The sequence below is a fragment of the Eumetopias jubatus genome, unplaced genomic scaffold (genome assembly GCF_037043125.1).
Source record: "Eumetopias jubatus isolate StellerSeaLion01/CBP00866 unplaced genomic scaffold, mEumJub1_p1.0 scaffold_15, whole genome shotgun sequence".
NCBI lineage: Eukaryota > Metazoa > Chordata > Mammalia > Carnivora > Otariidae > Eumetopias > Eumetopias jubatus.
In genome coordinates this window covers 91,419,453-91,439,008 of record NW_028274821.1, presented here as the reverse complement: position 1 = coordinate 91,439,008, position 19,556 = coordinate 91,419,453, and the positions used below count along the sequence as shown (strand labels likewise).

The 19,556-nt window shown below is 54.2% G+C and overlaps 1 long non-coding RNA gene across 1 annotated transcript; it reads right to left on the bottom strand.

Moving 5' to 3' along the window:
- Window positions 1-223: 223 nt before the first annotated feature.
- Window positions 224-7,601, bottom strand: LOC114198858 (uncharacterized). The gene is made up of 3 exons (XR_003607199.2): window positions 7,320-7,601; window positions 2,902-2,962; window positions 224-769 (listed from the first exon to the last, which is right to left on the bottom strand). It is a non-coding gene; the product is annotated as an uncharacterized LOC114198858 (long non-coding RNA).
- Between the last annotated feature and the right edge of the window lie 11,955 nt (window positions 7,602-19,556).

The following is a 19,556-nucleotide window of genomic DNA, read 5'->3' as shown; positions in this document are numbered from 1 at the left end:
CCGGGGACGTGGCCGTGAGAGTGGGAAGGGGCTGCATTTGAGAATAACAGGAGCTAAAAATCAGAGCAAGGGACCCCTTGGACGTGGGTACCCCAAGCTTCTGAAATGACTTCGGAATCACAAGAAGACTTCGTCGTTCCAGGGGGATGTAAGAGGGCTGAGTCATCGGCTGCATTGGCCATTACATGGATTTTTATTTTTATGGTTTTTTTTTTTTCATTTATTTATTTTCCAGAGAGACGGCGAGAGCAGGAACACAAGCAGGGGGAGTGGGAGAGGGAGCAGCAGGCTTCCCGCGGAGCAGGGAGGGGGGGGGATCCCAGGACCCTGGGACCATGACCCGAGCCGAAGGCAGATGCTTAACGACTGAGCCACCCAGGCGCCCCCTAAATGGATTTTTAAAAGGAAAATCTGTAAGCTGAGTGTGAACGTAGGTCATTATAATTGGAAGGCCCAGCCAGGAGCCCCAAAACTGAACGAAAGGTCCCCTCTGACAGGAATCCACCAGCAGCAGCTGATGCACGAGTGGAAGGAACCACAGACTCTCCAGCATGTGAGGACTTGGCCGTCCCTGACCTGCCTCTCTGGCAGGAACTGGGGCATCTTCTGTCACCAAAGAAGATGCTATGCAGTGAGGCCGGGATGATGCTTCGGAATTTTTCATGCCTTGAGATGAAATTAACTTCAGATTTCTTGTGTCCTTTTGTTCTCATTCCATGCTCACCAAGCAATCTTCTGGTGGTTTGTTTAATTTTCCGGGAAGGAGACTCTAAAGAACAGATATGTATTGTAGATTAATAAATCGGTGTATTTACATCAGACCGCTGTGAGTTTGGTACGCAAGAAGTCAGTCCTGAATCCTGGCTGGGGATCCTCTTCTATGGGGGGACCTGCGATGGGAGGTTATTGATTCTGTTAGGGGAGGGCAAGGAAGGCTTTGGGAAATGTTGTCTTGTCTTTTCTTTTTTAAGATTTTACTTATTCATCTGACAGAGAGAGAGAGAGAGAGAGAGCATGAGCAGGGGGAGCAGCAGAGGGAGAGGGAGAAGCAGACTCCCCGCTGAGCAGGGAGCAAGATCTGGGGCTTGATCCCAGGACCCTGGGATAGTAACCGGAACAGAAGGCAGATGCTTAACCAACTGAGCCACCCAGGCGCCCCTGGAAAACGTTTTCTTTGGGCCGCGGAATCTGAATATTCCATTCTGGGCCCCAGGGTCAGTCTGGGAAGCGCACAGTTGGTGTTTACTATTCCCCAGCCGGGACTAGATTGTCCCTGCACCCTTGGAATTGGAGAGGAGCAGTGTTCATTTTTGGCCACCAGATGGCGACAGAGCGTCCTCGCAGGCAACACCGCCGCCTGGTGGTCATCGGTGCCCGTGACACCTGGAAGAAGGCGAAGCAGCCGCTGAAGGAGGAGAGATGGGGAGGGGGCCCAGGGAACAGACCCTCCCAAGAGTCCTGTGCTGGGCGGGGGTCAGCAGCCTGCTTCTAATCTCCTCCGACCGCAGGGAGGCCACGCCTCTTTCCCAACACACATATACGCACGCCCGGGTCCGGGAATCCTCCCGCACTGTCCCCCCACTGGCAAGCGGTGGGGCGCCGGGCAATGGGGCTCCTCCAGGGGCTTCAGTTTCCTTTTAGCTACAAGTGGGACAAACTGTTGCCAAGTACATTGGCCTTCCTAGTCAATTTGGTATTCCAAAGCAAAATTAAACTAAATGCGCACAGGAGAGAACTTCAAAGGTTCTTCATAAATAGCGTTTATGTTGCCAAGTTAAATATTTTCAAATACTTGCCAGGCAAAGGTAAATTTACAATGAAGCTAATAAAATTTAAACACCAGGGCCCCTCAATAGCAGGTACCTTTTTTTCCGAGGCTCTGGGAGGTGCCTTACGCTTGTGTTCACACAGGCATATGTTTTTATAAAATTTTTTAAAAGTAAGATATTTCAACTGCAACTGGTTAAGACTTCTGTCTCTTGGGACGCCTGGGTGGCTCAGTTGGTTAAGCAACTGCCTTCGGCTCAGGTCATGATCCTGGAGTCCCGGGATCGAGTCCCGCATCGGGCTCCCTGCTCAGCAGGGAGTCTGCTTCTCCCTCGGACCCTCCCCCCTCTCATGCTCTCTCTATCTCATTCTCTCTCTCTCAAATACATAAATAAAATCTTGAATTAAAAAAAAAAAAGACTTCTGTCTCTTTCTACCTAGCCTGCCCTCCATCACACTTGCTCTTGTGTTGGGAGGCATCGAAGTGGTCACAGGCATTTAAGGGATTTGACAAAAGGAAGTCCAGGTGGGAGTACATTCCGTTTGGATTGCATGGAATCCGTGTGTGGTCTGCAGTCACATCTGTGACTATTGCTGGCCATCCTCTGTGGGAATGGCTTCCAGGAATACACACTCTCCCGCCTTCTGTGACACCTACTGGTGTCGCGATATGAAGATCCAGGGCCAAAGGTAGTATAACTGTCAGAGCCAGAAGCTAGTCTGGAAAATTCCTTCAATTAGCAGACACCAGCAGAGGAAAGTAAAATGTACAGCCACTTTGGAAGAAAGTATGGCAGCTCCACAAAAAATTAAACCTAGAATGACCACATGATCCAGCAATTCCCCTTCCAAGTGTATACCCAAAGGAATTAAAGGCAGGGTCTCAAAGACATAGCTGTACACCCATGCTCATAGCAGCATTATTCACCGTGGCCAAAAGGCAGAAGCAATCCAAGTGTCCATCAACAGATGATGGACGAACAGAATGTGGTCTGTCTATACCATGGAATATTACTCAGTCTTAAAAAGGAAGGAAGTGTTGACAAGTGCTACACCATAAATGAAGCTTGAGGATGTTATGCTATGTGAAATAAGCCAGTGACAAAAACACAAATACTCTATCATTCCACTTACCTGAAGTACCTAGAGCAGTTGAATTCAGAGAACCAGAAAATTGAGTGTTGGTTGCCAGGAGCTGGGGGAGAAGAGGGAGTGGAGAGTTAGTGTTTAATGGGTCTCGAGTTTCAGTTTGCAGGATGAACAAATTCTGGGGCCAGCTGGTGGTGATGGTTGCATGACAGTGTGAGTGTGCCTAACATTACTGAGCCGCACACTTAAAAATGGTTAAGATGGTAAATTTTATGTTCTGTGGATTTCACAATTTTTAAATGCAAGCAGAGAAGTTGGTTCTCATCAACCCTCAGAATGGGAGTTCTCTATCAAACTGTGATAATGCAGACTAAACAAGTATAAATGTAACATACATTTCTGTTTAGTTTTAATGGGAATTGCACAAAACAGAATTTACCGGAATTCTGTGTAGGGCTCAACTCTGTAGAGGTACTATGGAGAGCCAGCACGTCTGGGTGCAAAGTAGCATGCTTTATGCTCTCCAGCATTTCTGATCTCTGTTTTGCTATGGCATTCTCAGTACTAAGTTGTAAAGCTGAGAAAAGGTGTTCTAACTAGCAACAACAGAAGCTGAACTTTGATCAGCCATGCTGAAGACTTTCCATCCTCTCTGTAGAAAATGATGTTACAAATAATTGTAGGGGCGCCTGGCTGGCCCAGTCAGAAAAGCCGTGCACCTCTATTCTTGGGGTCGTGAGTTTGAGCCCCACATCCAGCGTGGAGCCTACTTAACTACAAAGAGAAAAAAAAAAAGAAGGTGCTATCTTGAAAAAAAAATTGAATCAAGATTATTGTTGTATGAGGAGGCAAACGAAGAGTATGGTAGCCAAAATATGTGGGAAAAGGTGTTCTAGAGAGATGTCCAGCCGTTAATTAGTATGAATTTTTTCCTGGATACTTGGATGTCATATAGAATTATTTATTATTTGTTATGCTTTATTCCCCTCCTTCTAAATAGTGATTTGCTTTTACACCTAATTTTGTATTCTTAATGTTTTCTTTGGTGTAAAGTAGGACCTTACCATCGTGTACACTTCCAGCCCCCCCCCCCCAAATCTCAGAACTGCCCAGAGATGTTTCACTGTTAACGTGGGAGCATGTGGTCTTTCACAACTTTCTAAATCCTAACTCAAAGTGAAACTTCTCGCGATGCCTGGGTAGCTCTGTCAGTTAAGCATCTGCCTTTGGCTTAAGATCCTGGGATGGAGTCCCGCATCGGGCTCCCCGTTCAGGGGGCAGCCTGCTTCTCCTTCTGCCTGCCGCTCCCCCTGCTTGTGTTCTCTCTCTCTCTCTCTCTCTCTCTCTGACAAATAAATAAAATCTTAAAAAGAAAAAAGCAGAACTTCTCTTAGGGTCTTTTCAAAGCCTGTATTGCCCGTCAGGGTGTCCCCTCTGTTCCATCTCCCCCTGTCCCTGTTCTGGTCCCCTCACTCGAAAATGCTTCCAAAACAGCCATTGTGATTGTTTTCCTCGATCCAGGAGTTATTTAGAAGTCTCTTGCTCGATATCCAAAAATTAGGGAATTTTAAAATTATCCTTCCTGTTCTTGACTTCTAGCTTAATTTCACAATAGTCAGAGAACACAATCTATATGATTTCAACCCTTCCTTTAAAACGCATTGGGACTTGTTGGGGCGCCTGGGTGGCTCAGTCGGTTGAGCATCAGACTCCTGGTCTGGGCTCAGCTCATGATCTCATGGCTGTGGGATGGAGCCCCGTGTCTGGCTCCATGCTCGGTGCAGAGTCTGCTCGGGATTCTCTCTCCCTCTCCCTCCTCCTCTGCTTCTCTCCCCTCCCCTGCTTATGCTCTCTCTTAAATAAATACATTAATTAATTAATTTTTAAAAAATAAAATAAAAATTAGAATATACTGGGACTTGCTTTATGGCCCAGCATACAGTTAGCCTTGTGAAGTGTTCTGGGTACATCTGAAAAGAATGTGGCAGGTACCACGTCCTATATCCTTCCCGGATGTACATGCGTGTGCGCACGCGTGTGTGTGTGTTCATCTGCGCAGTCTATAAGAGATGTGTTAAAATTCCCCACTGTAATCATGACTTTGCCTAGTCTCCTCGCAGGTTCGTAATTTTGCTTTGTTTCCGACTGAGGTCCGTGTTTTTGTGCACGTGTAAATTTAGAAATGTTACACGCGCCTGGCAAATGGGTCTTTAATGGTCATGAAATGTACCTCTTCATCTCTAGAAAAGTCTAAATTGTCACTACGAGAGGTTTTTTTGGTTCACGTTTTCCTGATGTATACGCTTACGCTTTTCTATTGTTTCACTTCCAGTGTTTCTGCGCGCTTCAATTTTTGTCTGCCTTTTGCAAGCCAGATGGAGTCTGCTCTTCCTCCTGCCTCATACCCTCTGTCTTGTCTTTGAACTGGAGTATTTAATTGTTTTATATTTAATGCAATGCTGATCTATTTGGGTGGAAATCTTTTATATTCCTATCTGCCCCGCCTGTTCTGTCTTCCCCTCCCCTTTCACTTCCTCTTTTATACTAATTATATTTTATTATTCTATTTTCCCTCTAATAAATAGCTGAACATACTTTTACTGGTTACCCTAGAGATTATAGTATGAATCCTTGTTCTATTAAAGTCAAATACGTTAGTACTCTTAACCATTTCCACAACAATGCAGAGACATATTTAGACTCCTCTCGCATTTTGTGCCATTGTAATCTTGCATATATATGTGCATGCTTTTAATATGTTACATATAAAATATATATAATATGTGAGTAGTATATATGAAAAATAAATCTTTCAAATCAACTTTATTGAGGTATAATTTATATGCAGTGACATAGACCCTGTTTAAGTGTATCATTCAGTATATCTACAAATATATGAGTGTAATCACCACCTCGATCATGATAGAGAATATTTCAATCACCCAAGGAATTCCCTGGTGCCCTTTGGTGAGTCACCCCGTCAAGTGGGCTGGGTCTCATGGAGAGCCCAGGGCTCATGCGGACACGTGAGTGGGGTGCTGGCAACTGCCCTCCCCAAGACCACCCACGAGGGGAAATTTCTCCACAAAGGAGGTTTGCGGGGGGTCCTGGACAGTCAAGGGGAAAAAAGACAAATGATACCCAAACTGGATTCCTCTGTCTCTCCCCACACCTCTTCCCCCCAACCTTCCTCCTTTAGGGGTCCTTTCTCAGGAATAGAAACACCAGAAATTTGGGTGTCATCCTGGATTCCCCACGCTCCCTGGTCCCCCAATCCATCCACTGCCACGTGGCCCTCTCCATCCCCTAAATCAGGGATCCATGTTCTCCTCCCTCCCGCTCGATAGCCCCACGCAGCTCACATGAGCGGTCAGCATTATCCCTGCCTGCAAACAGCCCCTAACTGGCCTCTGACATTTTTCCTCCAGGGGGATGGGTGACGATACTCGGGGTTCAAAATCCAAAGGACATCAAAACCTATGAGAGAAAAGCCCCTCCAACTCCTTTCCCCAGACACTAAGGTCCTCTTTTCTCTCGAGATGACTAATGTTATTAGTTTCTTGTTTGTCTCCCTGGAGATAATCTGCATAGTTATAAGCAAAATGATATATATGTATTTTTTTTCTCCACCCCCTTTAAAAAGTGAACAGCTAACCCACAAATGGGTTATTACTCTGTTTTCCCCTCTAATAAATGGTTACACATGCTTTTACTGGCTTCCCTGGAGAGAAAAGAGGACTCCTCAATCTATTAAAGCCAACTATAAATTACTTGCCCGCAAATGGCAGGTCACTATACACTCCGTTCCATACCTTCCTTTTTCACTCGACAATATATCATGGAGATTACCCCACATCAATTCACATGGCGCTTCCTCATTTTTCTGAACAGATACCCACTGTCCCACCGTATGGTTGGCCCTTGATTTCTTTCACCAGCCCTCTTTGAGGGATACTTAGGTTGTTTCCAACCTTTTGCAAACACAGCATAGCCATGAATCACTGTTGTGCGTCCTTTCACACACGGGCTGGATGTCTGGAAGAGATTGCTGGGTCAAAGGGCATGTGCACCTGTGATTTTGTTGCACGTCACAAAATGTTTCCCTCTTGGGACCTGCACCATTTATGATCTCTCCCTGGGTGAGGCCCGGCTGTGTCCGGGTCGCGGGGCCCTCCCCAGGACCAGCCTGCCAGGGTTCCCTAGACCTAGGAGCTGTTTCATCTTGAGGGGCTGCCTGACCCCCCTTGGGGCGGCCTCCCCACCTTCCCCTTGCAGAAGCCAGGGGGCGCTGCTTCCCCTCAATCCCAAATCCAGTCCCTCCCCTGACTGCCTCACACCTGCTGTGGTGAGAGTCTTCGGGTCCATCTACCCCTGACTTTCCCACCTCCTTCCAACCAGACAGCTTTTGCCCCCATCCCCAAATTCCTGCCCCCCCTCCCTGGGCCTCCTCGCCTTTGCCCTACCCTCTCCTTCAGGTCGGAGTGATTTCTAAGAAGGGGCGTCCTCCTCGCTCTCTGAGGCCCCTGCGTGCGGCACACTGGCTGCTTCCCATTCCCCGGCCCGACTGTGGGGGACCGGGTCTCCTTGGCTGGTTTCCCAGGCAGACAGACACCTCATCGGGCCAGGACGAAGGAAGAAGCACCTCAGCAAGCAAAGGGGGACCAGCCCGAGCCTGGCTGGTCTGGGGGCTTGGGGACCCTCAGAAGCAGGGAGGAAGGACCCGTGCAGTCAAGTATGCCAGCAGCTTGGGCCAGAGCCCGGAAGAAGGAAGGAAGGTGGGGGCGGAGACGACAGGGCGAGAAATGAGGGAGCAGGAGCAGGGAGTTGGGGGGCGGGGAGTGAAGAGGGAGAAGCTGTTGACTGGCTAGGCCTGGGGGTCTGCAGGTCCCAGGAGAGAGCGGCCGAAGCCAGGACACCCCTTGATCCCATGGGAGGGCTTGCCTTCAGATTCGAAAGCCTTTGGGCAGAGGTTCTTTAAAGTTCTACCGTGGACAAGCCTGTGCCTCAGTTTCACTGCCGGGAGCGGTACATGGCCCCCACTATTTACATGGGAAGTGCTCAGCGTGGACAAGGGTGCCGTTTGGGGTGGGTCTTTCAAGCTGATCAGATCAGGAGGGGGGCTGGGAGGGCCCTCCTCTCTTCCCCGAGGGCGGGGGTGCTGCCTTCCAGGTGCAGCTCTGGGCTGGGGTCCCTGGTATCCTCTCACTGATGTGGGGGAAGGGGGCGTAGGTCTATGACCTACACAGGCTCAGGTCGAGGGGCAAAAGATTAGAAAGCAGCCCTCACCCCCAGCTCCACCTGTCACAAGCTCTGAACCCTCACTGTGCATCAGCCCCTTTGGGATGGGGAGGGCCAGGCCTATTGATTTGTTTGCCCATCCACCCAACCACCCATCCATCTAACCAACCACCATCCACCCATCCACCCATCCATCCATCCATCCACCATCCACCCATCCACCCATCCATCTAACCAACCACCATCCACCCATCCACCCATCCATCTAACCAACCACCATCCACCCATCCACCCATCCATCCATCCACCATCCACCCATCCATCCATCCACCCATCCATCTAACCAACCACCATCCACCCATCCACCCATCCATCTAACCAACCACCATCCACCCAACCACCCATCCATCTAACCAACCACCATCCATCCATCCATCCATCCATCTAACCAACCACCATCCACCCATCCACCCACCCATCCATCCATCCACCATCCACCCATCCATCTAACCAACCACCATCCACCCATCCACCCACCCATCCATCCATCCACCATCCACCCATCCATCTAACCAACCACCATCCACCCATCCACCCATCCATCTAACCAACCACCATCCACCCATCCACCCACCCATCCATCCATCCACCATCCACCCATCCATCTAACCAACCACCATCCACCCATCCACCCACCCATCCATCCATCCACCATCCACCCATCCATCTAACCAACCACCATCCACCCATCCACCCATCCATCTAACCAACCACCATCCACCCATCCATCTAACCAACCACCATCCACCCATCCACCCATCCATCTAACCAACCACCATCCACCCATCCACCCATCCATCCATCCACCATCCACCCATCCATCCATCCACCCATCCATCTAACCAACCACCATCCACCCATCCACCCATCCATCTAACCAACCACCATCCACCCAACCACCCATCCATCTAACCAACCACCATCCACCCATCCATCCATCCATCCATCCATCCACCCATCCATCTACCCATCCATCTAACCAACCACCATCCATCCATCCATCCATCCATCTAACCAACCACCATCCACCCATCCACCCACCCATCCATCCATCCACCATCCACCCATCCATCTAACCAACCACCATCCACCCATCCACCCACCCATCCATCCATCCACCATCCACCCATCCATCTAACCAACCACCATCCACCCATCCACCCATCCATCTAACCAACCACCATCCACCCATCCACCCACCCATCCATCCATCCACCATCCACCCATCCATCTAACCAACCACCATCCACCCATCCACCCACCCATCCATCCATCCACCATCCACCCATCCATCTAACCAACCACCATCCACCCATCCACCCATCCATCTAACCAACCACCATCCACCCATCCACCCACCCATCCATCCATCCACCATCCACCCATCCATCTAACCAACCACCATCCACCCATCCACCCATCCATCTAACCAACCACCATCCACCCATCCACCCATCCATCTAACCAACCACCATCCATCCACCCATCCATCTACCCATCCATCTAACCAACCACCATCCATCCATCCATCCATCCATCTAACCAACCACCATCCACCCATCCACCCATCCATCTAACCAACCACCATCCACCCATCCATCTAACCAACCACCATCCATCCAACCACCCAACCATCTAACCAACCACCATCCACCCATCCATCTAACCAACCACCATCCATCCAACCACCCAACCATCTAACCAACCACCATCCACCCATCCATCCATCCATCTAACCAACCACCATCCACCCACCCACCCATCCATCCATCCACCCATCCATCTACCCATCCATCTAACCAACCACCATCCATCCATCCATCTAACCAACCACCATCCACCCATCCATCTAACCAACCACCACCCATCCAACCATCCATCCAACCACCCATCCATCTAACCAACCACCATCCACCCACCCATCCATCCATCTAACCAACCACCATCCACTCATCCACCCATCCACCCACCCACCCATCTGCCCACTGAAAGTGTCTATTTGCTGAGTGCTGGGAAGCAGTGGAGACCTGCATGAAATATATTCAGACGGCGGTACATAGAGCTATTTGCTGACAGTTAAGATCAGCAGCAGATGGGACAGTTGCCGGGAGCTGTGAGTCTGTAACTGGGCAAGGCCTCCTTACAGGATGCGTGGGGGCTGAGGCTAAAACAAAGGAGTGAGTCAGGTGAGGAATTGAGGGAACTGCCTTCCGGGCAAAAGGAGCAGTGTTCCTGGAGCCCAGAGGCAGGCGAACCCATCTGGGAGAAAGGGAAGAAGGACATGGGGGCTCCAGAGCTGCTGCCTGCTGGGTGCCCAGTTGCTAACCCCTGGGAGAAGCGCCCCCTCCGCCTCCGTGGCTCTTCCAGAGCAGGGCGCCCTGGCGTTGCTGGCCTCCGCGGAGGGGCCTCTCCACCTGGACTGCGAGCCGTTTCAGGCTGGGCTCCAGTTCTCAAGCCTGTGTTCAGCAAACGCCAAGGCCACACTGTAACCTCCAGTTTTTTGTTTATGGCGCTGAAATATACAGAACGTAAAATTTGCCATTTTAACCATTTATATGTGTACAATTCAGTGGCATTAAAAGTACACACATTGTTGTGGGGGGCGGGGGGCAGCAATCAGCACCATCCACACCCAGATCTCTCCCGGCTGGCAAAACCGAAACTCTGGTCCCATAAAACCAACTGCCCACTCCCTCCCCGCCAGCCCCTTTTTGAGGTTGAGTACTACTGGGTGTACGGATAGACCACAATTCATGTGTCCATCCTCCCTCCATGGATGCTCGGGCTGCTTCCAACTTTTGGCTGCCAGGCATCACGCCGCTGGGAAGCCTCGTTCCTGGCTCAGCCCCTGGGGCCAAGCACACAGCCAACGAGCAGTTGGTTTTTGGCAAAACTCTAGAGTGAAGGGAGCGTAGACCTCGTCTGGACCAGCTCTCTTCCTGGTGCATCTCGAGGCCCCAGCGGAGGAAAGGGATGTCCACAGGGAGCATTTGAGGAGTTCCAATCTGCTTGGGGATTTAAACAGGCAGAGGGCCCTGGGAACCAGAGCCCTCTCTGTGTCACCGACTCCCCGCTAGCCAGCCTCACCGTCCCCTGATGAATGACCTCTGCGAGCTTCCCCAGATAAAGCAGGAGAGCCATCTGGACCCTTGGCCCTGTGTGCCACGCACTGCTTGAGCCCTTGTCCCCAAGTCACTCCCGTTCCAACCAGATGCTGACCGCCCCCCCCACCCCCAGCCTCGGACACAGAGACCGGAGGCTGTCTGGGGCCACCTGTGCTGGACTTGCGCCCACTGAGTCTCCCGGGCAGCTGTACCAGCGAGTTTTATTACCGTTCTCATTTTACAGACAAGCAATGGGCCCAGGGCAGAGAAAGGACTTGCCTCGGGAGACAGAGCCCAGCGTAAGGCCGAACTGCAAGCCCATCGTCCGGCCGGGCGGCTGGCCGTCTACACTGGCGGAGGCAGCCGGGCGGCCTCACAAGCCCAGCCTCCTCCCCATGTCCAGAGGTCTCAGGAGATGGAGTCGGGGCCCTAGGGCAGCCCAGGTCTGGCCCATCTCCAGCCTGGAGAGTCAGGATTGCCTCTGAAGATGTCTCCAGAGCTGATGTGGCCGCGTCACCTTTGGCCTATCCCTGTCCTCCCTGGGGGAGGCTCAGGGGCCCGTCAGTGGCATCCCAGCCTCTCCGGGCTCCCACGAGGCCTGGTGCCTTCACCTCCTCCACACAGCAGGGCCCGGCCTGCAGCATGGTTTGCAGGCCACTCTGGCCGGGGGCACTGGGGGTGATGGGCATTGGTGGGTACCCTCCAGGTGAACTTTCTGTGAAAGGCCCCCCCTTCTCTTTCTGCTTTTCAGGCGGGGGGGGGGGGCGGGCCAGCAGCACCACCCTCGGCTACTGGTGCTTCCTCTCTGTCCAGCCGTTTGCAGCGTGGCCGGGGCCCCAGGTCCTCAGCCCAGGCAGGGCCACCCAACGGCCTGTCTCTCTCAGCCAGACTTCCTCGGGGCCAGACCTCTACGCCCCACACCTGCAGCAGGCCCCCCCCTCCCTGCTTTAGAAAGTTTATCTGCCAGAGGGGGGCTTTGAGGGTGGGGAGTGGGGACCCTTATCTCCCTGCCAGGGGCCTGCCCTACGGTTGGGGCTTTGTAATCTGACATTGTGATTTTTTCACCCTTGTTTACCCCCCACCCCAGGGAGGGAAGATTTGCTGAATCATCCCGGGGAGGTGGTTGGAGGAGGCTGGGGGCGAGGCAGCTGGAGGGCAGTGATAAGTCTGAGGCCGGGCTGGGGGGCGCTGGGGGGCGCTGGGGGGCCGGCCTGGAGGAAACCCCGAGCTGTGACGGTTTCCAGCTAAGACTGTTGGCTCCTGAAGAGCTGCCTTGGGGACGTTCAGCTCTGAAAGCCCCAATCTCCCTCCCAAAGGAGGCCAGAGGAGGACTGGGCCACAGGTGGGCGCGCTGTGAGCCACGGGGGACTGGCTGGGGGACCCTGAGACCCAGCAGTGGACCATGAGAGCCAACAGTGAGGCAGGGCAAAAGTGGCTGGGCCCTAAGCCCCCACAGGATGGCTCCCGGGACCTTCTGAGGCACCTGAGGTTTACACACGGGGCTCTTGCGGCCCGAGAGGGGCACTGGCTAGCCCCCAGATCCCCAGCAGGGGGGAGTGGAACTAGGGGCTGATCCGAGGTCTTCATCTCCCCAGGGCCTTTGCCTCACTGGTTCCTTGGCTTGGGGCAGCCCTCCCCCACCTTTGATGGATCAAACTCTTTTTGTGTTTCAGATGTCTGCTTCCTCCAAGAAGACGTCTCTGGCCCTGGGGGCTGGGCTTGGTAGCCCCTCAGCCTCCTACAGTCCCCTAGGTGCCCCTTCTCCTAGCTCTCACCCCTCCAGGGCCCAGAGTGGACACCAGCAAATGCTTGTGGAATGGAGATTGGGGTTCTCTCCTCAGAACCCCAAGAGTTGCCCTCTATCGGGACTAAAAGTCTGAGACTGGCGATCGCCAGAGGGTGTGGGCAGGCCCCTGGCCCCCTCTCTGCTGCAGAACTGAGCCAGGTACAGGGAGAGGTAGTCCCAGCCCGGGCCTTCCCTCACCCTCCTCCGTGCCCCTCACTCTTCGGGCAGGGTGGTCTGACCTTCGGGTGTCTAGAGGAGACAGATGTCCCACCAGCATTGGAGATGGGCCATAGACCAAGACAGGGGTCCTACTGGATGTAGGTAGTGGGAGCCTCTGGAGCAGGGGCCAGGCTGGGTGTGCTGGAGCTTCCCCAGAATGCTCTCTGCTCCCTGATTTCTGATTCCCCCAGAGTCTGGTGGGCAACCGCAGGCCGGGGCAGAGGGGTGATTGACGCCCCTGAGTCAGTGGCCACATCCCCTGCTGCTCCCAAAAGGGGCTTCTGGGGCAGGAAGAGCTGCCCGCGGTGGTCGCTTCACTCCCTTCCTGCTGCCCATCTGAGCTCAGAGATAAGTCCTCGCCGGGCTGAGGGAGGCCTGGGGGCTCAGGCCTTCCCCAGAAATCATGTCAGGGTTCCTCGTGTGGAGGAAGGAGCCTGAGGGCCACGATAACCCCTTTATTTTTAAGAGATCTGGGAGGAAGTCCCAAGTCACCATTTGCAGAAATAGCTCTGAGCTTCATTCTGGTGTCTGTGGCTCCAGCCGTCTGCAGGGACAGCCCACGAGAGGGTCCCAGGTCGGTCCGCCCCACGACAGTGGGGAGTACTCCTGGGCCCCGGGAGCCAGCCCCGGGCCTGTGCTCCGAGGCCGGGGCCATCGGCCAGGACAGGAGCTACACTGACTTGTGCACAGGGGCTGGCCCCAGTGACTGCCTGGGGACCTGCAAGTCACTTCACCCCCTGCCCCCGTGCCCTTCCCAGGAACACGGGGGTGATGGTGCCTCCCTCACAGAGTCCATTTGTGTGAAGTGCTCCCCATGGCTCACGCAGTATTAGATATTAGTTTATTGTCAGGAGTGCTGAGCAGAGGTCTAAGCCGAAAAAATGTGTCAGGCGCCCCCTGTGCAGACCCTCGCCGGCAGCCATGCGCCCCATGGGCCCGCGGACGGGCAAGCCACCAGCTGCCACCCCCACCCCTCGATCCCCTTATTCCTTCTAAAGCAGCGGGGAGCTGCTGCAGGTGTGGGGGTTGAAGAAAGGAAATCTGGGACTCTGGGTCTAGAGACTCCCAAAGACCACAGGTGTCATTTTATAGACGAAAGAAACAAGGCCCAGAGGGCAGCCTCCTGAAGGGGGGGCCATAGTGATGTCCCAGCCTCCTGACACCCTGTCTGGGGCTCTCTCCATCCCTACCTCTCTCTTACTGGAGGGAACAGCTAGCCCCTCTCAGTGAGGCCCGCCCTGGCCACCCATGGAACCAGAGATCTCCATGTCTCCCCTACTCCCTGTGCCGTCTCTCCTCGGTGTCCCCACTGAGCTCCAGGAGGGCAGGCGTGGTGTCGGATCCCCCACTGGCCTAGATGGCGCCTGGCAGGTGGCAGGCACCTGTCTGTGTGCCTCTTGGAAGGTAATGGGTCTGGGCTGTTATAGGGGACCTAGGGAGCATGGCCATCCACTCTGCAAATATGGGCAGGCCTGGTCCTCCGCTGGTGCCCCAGGCTGGGCAGAGCTGGGGCCCCTGCAGGCTACTCCTGGCCACCAGGAGCTCTTGCCCTCTCTCCTCTCCCTCTTTAAACAAATCATCTTTCTCCCCCACTCCTCCACCACCTCCTGCCAAAAAACCCCCACATCATGGAAAACCGAGAAGAAGTCTTTCTAGAAAAGGGAATTTTAAAAATCTACTGTGATGCCCCCCTCACCCGCCAGTACAGCCCCGCAGACCTTGGGGTCTGCTTGACCCCCAGTGGGTGGTTTCGCAGCCGAAGTCAGGCCATCTGTGCCCTGAGCTGTGGCCTGGGAGCAGCACCCGTCGGGAGTGGCTTCTCCTTACAGGGCCGGAGCTTGTCTTGCCGCCCCTCCCGACCTAAGGGTGGTTGCTCAGCCTCTCAACTCTCCTGCCCCTCGTCTACACTCGCTGAGACTCAGTTTCCTTTCGCGAGGCACGGATGATGAGGTATTTGACTCCAGGAGGGTGACCAGTGCCAGGGTGGGTGTTCGGAGGGCTGGCCCAAGCCTGACTCTCACCCCGAGGCCGCAGGTGGGAACCGGGAAAGAAATGGTGGAAAATGCCCTCCTGCTCCCTCATATGTTCGGGGGTGAAGAACCTTCCAGAAAAGGGCACTTTTTCTTTAGGCCTCGCAGAAGAGCTAGGCAGCATCAGCACCACTCTGTGACCAGGGAGAAGTGGGGTGTCCAGTCTGCGCCCACATGGGGCTTAATTCCTGGCTGCATTTGCTGGCGTGGCTGGGAAGTCGAGAGCCCCCCAAGGAACCCCAGGGGCCTCTTCCTCCCTGGCTCTTTGTCGTTGGGGTGAAGTGGTTGCAAAGTCTCTCTCTCTCGGTCCCGCTCTCCTTCTCCTGCTCCCTGGGCCGTCAGGCCCTTGATAACACTTGGAAGGCGCTATCGGCCGGGAGTGTCCTCCTGCCCAAGCCCACTGGCCTGCTCCATGCCGACGGTTGGCAGCCGGCACTGTTTGATAAAGTTATCAGGTTAAACCTGAGCACGGCCGCTCAGTACATGCCCCTGCCTCAGATTTCCCTCCTCCTGCCTTTCTGCAGCTGCTCCCCCTGCATGGGAACCCCGGGTCCTGCCTGGATCTCGGCTGGGGCCCACTCGAAGCTGGACACCAGGGAGGTGGGTGGGAGGGGACAGCCCTCCGCCAAGGCCAGGAGGAAGAGCTGCATATCTGGGGTCTGCCCCCATTGCTCCCCAGACAGGGTCCCACCCCACCTGTCACAGAGGATCCAGGGGCCCTGAGGGGGTTGACTGACCATCCTAGCCTTAACTGGACCCCTGCTAGGTGCTGGGCCCCAAGCTGAGTGTTAAGACACAAAGAATTGGACCCAGTGCCCACTGGGAGGTGGCTCACAGGCTTGGGGGGTGGGCAGGAGCAAGCCCTCTGGCACTCGTCAGGAGAAAGGAACCGCCCCGTGGTGCTGCACAGACATCTAAGGGAGCCCTGGGCCCGCGGCTGGGGGGCGGGGCGGAAAGGCAAACCTCAAAGCAGGGAAATGATGTTTGAGCAGAAGGAGCCTTTTTTTAATGCCGGTGATAATGTTATCATGCGTGCCCACTACAGAAAAATAAAACATACACACTGAAAAACAGGGGGAAGAAATATGCACAACTCCTTTATTCGGCAACAGCCGGTGTCGATACGCTGCCCCTTATCCTTGCAAACTTCCTTCCGTGTGTGCAAGGAACAACATGGAATCAGGTGGTGTATACTGATTTTTAAACCACTCTTTCACTTAAGATATCATGAACAGCTTCCTATGTTGACACATTTATTCTGCAAAATCTATTTTCTCTTCAATTTTTTCAGTTAAAAAATATAAACACACACACACACACACACACAAATCCAAGTCTCCTTTAGAGACGGCCATGGAGGGAGCAGCCCAGCTGCCCTTCCCAGCCCGCAGAGGCAGCTGTGGTCATTGGTTTGGTGGATTCTCTTCAGATTTGTTCCTTTAAGGATCTACGAAGGTGTGCTGCGCTGTTAGGGAACCAGCCTGCTCTGCTGAAACAGGCATCGGGCTCTGGGCAGACCCCAGGTCCCTCAGGTCAGTCCTTGCAGGGCACACAGGCCCCTTTCGATGGCTGTGTGAAGTCCGTTGTCTGGATGCACCCTTGCTCCCATCTCCTCTCGCGGGAGTTTAGGTGGTTCTGATTTTTTTTTCCCCCCATTGCCAGCGGGCTCCAGAAGATGCTCTTGTAGCTGATCTGTGTGCCCATCCGTGACTATTTCTTTAACAGAAACTGCTGGGAGTGAAGTGGAGGGTCATGGGCTGAGCACACGTGGCTGACAACTTTCATGCACTTGAGCTGGGTTTAAGGTGGAGAGAGGGCTCCCGGGAGGGAAGAGGGTGCTCCTGGCAGAGGGAACACTATGGGCAAAGATGCACGTGTGAGGCATCCAGAATTCTCTAAAGGCCTTTTGAGAGGAAGACTTTGCTGCTTGTTTAGAATTCCAGGAAAGCGGCTCAGAATGACCTTGCCGTTCTTCCGTGTGTCTTCCCCTCCTTCTTGGGGAGCCCTCCACTCCCTGACCAGCCTGGGCAGGGAGCTGGGGAGGAGCTCAGGCTCCCCACTGCAGCGCTCCCCGGGCCACACCACCCACCCTCCGGATCCTCTTTCTAAAAGCTCAGCTGATATGTCTCTTGGGCTCCTCGCCTGGTCTCCAGATCAGTCAAGGGCTCGGGTGCCTTTAGAAGATTCTCGTGGGTCTTGGGTCCCTTATGCGGTCTGGGGCTGGCACCAGGCTCTGCCCCACTGTGGGTGGCCAGTTGGCTTCATACACCTCTGGCCAGCCCAGATCTTCATCATTCTCTGGTCACGTCTCCTTGATTCCCTGCCCACCCCCACCCCCACCCCTTTATTCATCTTGCTCCTTCCCTCTGGGGTAGTGTGTCCCCACACCGAGTGGGAGCCCATCTAGGGCAGTGAAGGCTAGGTCATGGTGAAGGGCTGGGGGTTCATTCTCGAGGCGATAGAGGGAGGTACATTTGGTTTCTAGGGAACGTTCAGAATAAGTCCTATTCTAGATAACACCATTTCCTCCCCTGCCCCGGCGCCAGGCCCTGCCTCCTCAACTCAGTCCCTCCGTTCCTTCCGGGCCACTGCACTTCATTCCGGGTGGGGACAGGCGGGGACGGGCTGGGGCCAACTCAGCCACACACAGAAGCCTGGGCTGACCCTGGGAAACACATTTCCATCCTTATCAGTTATTTCCATGGAGGGTTCCGCTGGGCATCTCCCACTTTGTCCCTCAGGGGCCCTGGTCCCAGGGCTGGCAGGGCCTGACTGCTGTGTGGGATGTGGCCACGTCCCGGGGTGGATGTGGCCTGAAGCTGCCACCACTAACAGGACATTTTATCTGAACATTAATTCAGATGTTGCATTCCGTTCCCTAGCGTGGCTGGTTTGTTGTAATAGTAAAGTGTTATTTTAATATTGTTAACTTTGTTATTTACTGTTGAGTAAACTGCTACTCTAGGTGGAGTTGCTGAGAACATCCTGAAGTCTCCCGTGTCCCCAGGGACAGCCACCCCTCAGCAGCCGGGCCAGTGCAGCAGTCTTCGGAGGCCACCACGGGCCCTGGATTCTATGTAAACAGAGTCCCCTAGAGTTGTGCCATCGATCCCACAGCCCTGGGGGGAAGGCCAGGAGCCTGGCTTCTGAGGGACACTGTTGCTAACAGGCAGTGTGACTTGGGCCATGGCCTCCCCTCTCTGGACTTCTGTCCCCTTATGCGGCAAAGGGAAGCCATGGGAGGTCTTCACTGGGCTCGACAGTGTTTTCTGGCGACTCAGCAGGAACTTCAGAGCAGGTAGGCAGCAGCAGGGGAATGGCAAGTGGAGGATGGGACCGCGCGGAGCCTCTCTGCAATCGCAGACGGTGGGGGGGAGGGTGCCCCACTGCACCTGCTGAGCCCGCCCCGATGCCGGTGCTGAAGGAGACAGAACTTGGACAGGATGCTCATGGCCTGCAAAGTGCTGGCTTAGCTACGAGCCTTCTCCAGGGAATGCAGCCCTGCCTGTGACGCCCGTCCTTCCTGTGACAGCCCTGGGCTTCCTGCAGCCCTGGGAGGGTTCGGGGCTGGGAAAGGGCAAGTGGCATTACTCCAGGCTCAGGGCACATGCAGAGCAGCTTGCAATCCCCCAATGACTGTCTTCTGGGGCCACAGGAACCATACGGGGCTGAGTCTTCCCCGGGGAGCAGGATTTGCCTGCCCACACCCTGGCCTCCTGTCTCAGCAATGTGCAAATGGGGTTCTGGCCTCCAGGGCTCCGAGGCTGCAGTGCCCCCCCCAACCCACACAGCATGTGGGCTATCAGTGGAGGCGCTGATCGCTGGAGCCTGAGCAGATGAAGAAAGGTACATTGTCTAGCTCAGCTTCTCTTCCCCACCCCGCCCTGCTGCAGAAGTGGCCAAAATCCTAATATTGGTGTGGTTTTGTTTAGCAAACAAAGAGCATGCAAAGCAGTTCCCCATCGTGTGTGTGTGTGTGTGTGTGTGTGTGTGTGTGTGTGTGTGTGTGTGTGCCCAGCACCCTCCCTTACCCCTGACATGGAGCAATGGAACACCCATTCCAGGCCTGGCCCCAGTGTATGGCTCCCCATCTCTGGCCTCCACTGTGTCCATGGACATGAGGAGAGGAGGGAGCAGGTGGTCTCCATGGCTCTGCTGGGAACCCCCACAAATGGGGAGCCTGCAGAGGAGGCCAGACCACCCTCCCTCTATGCAAATCTCAACCCCCTACCCCTGCTTCCACAAGCCTGACAGGGCACTCTG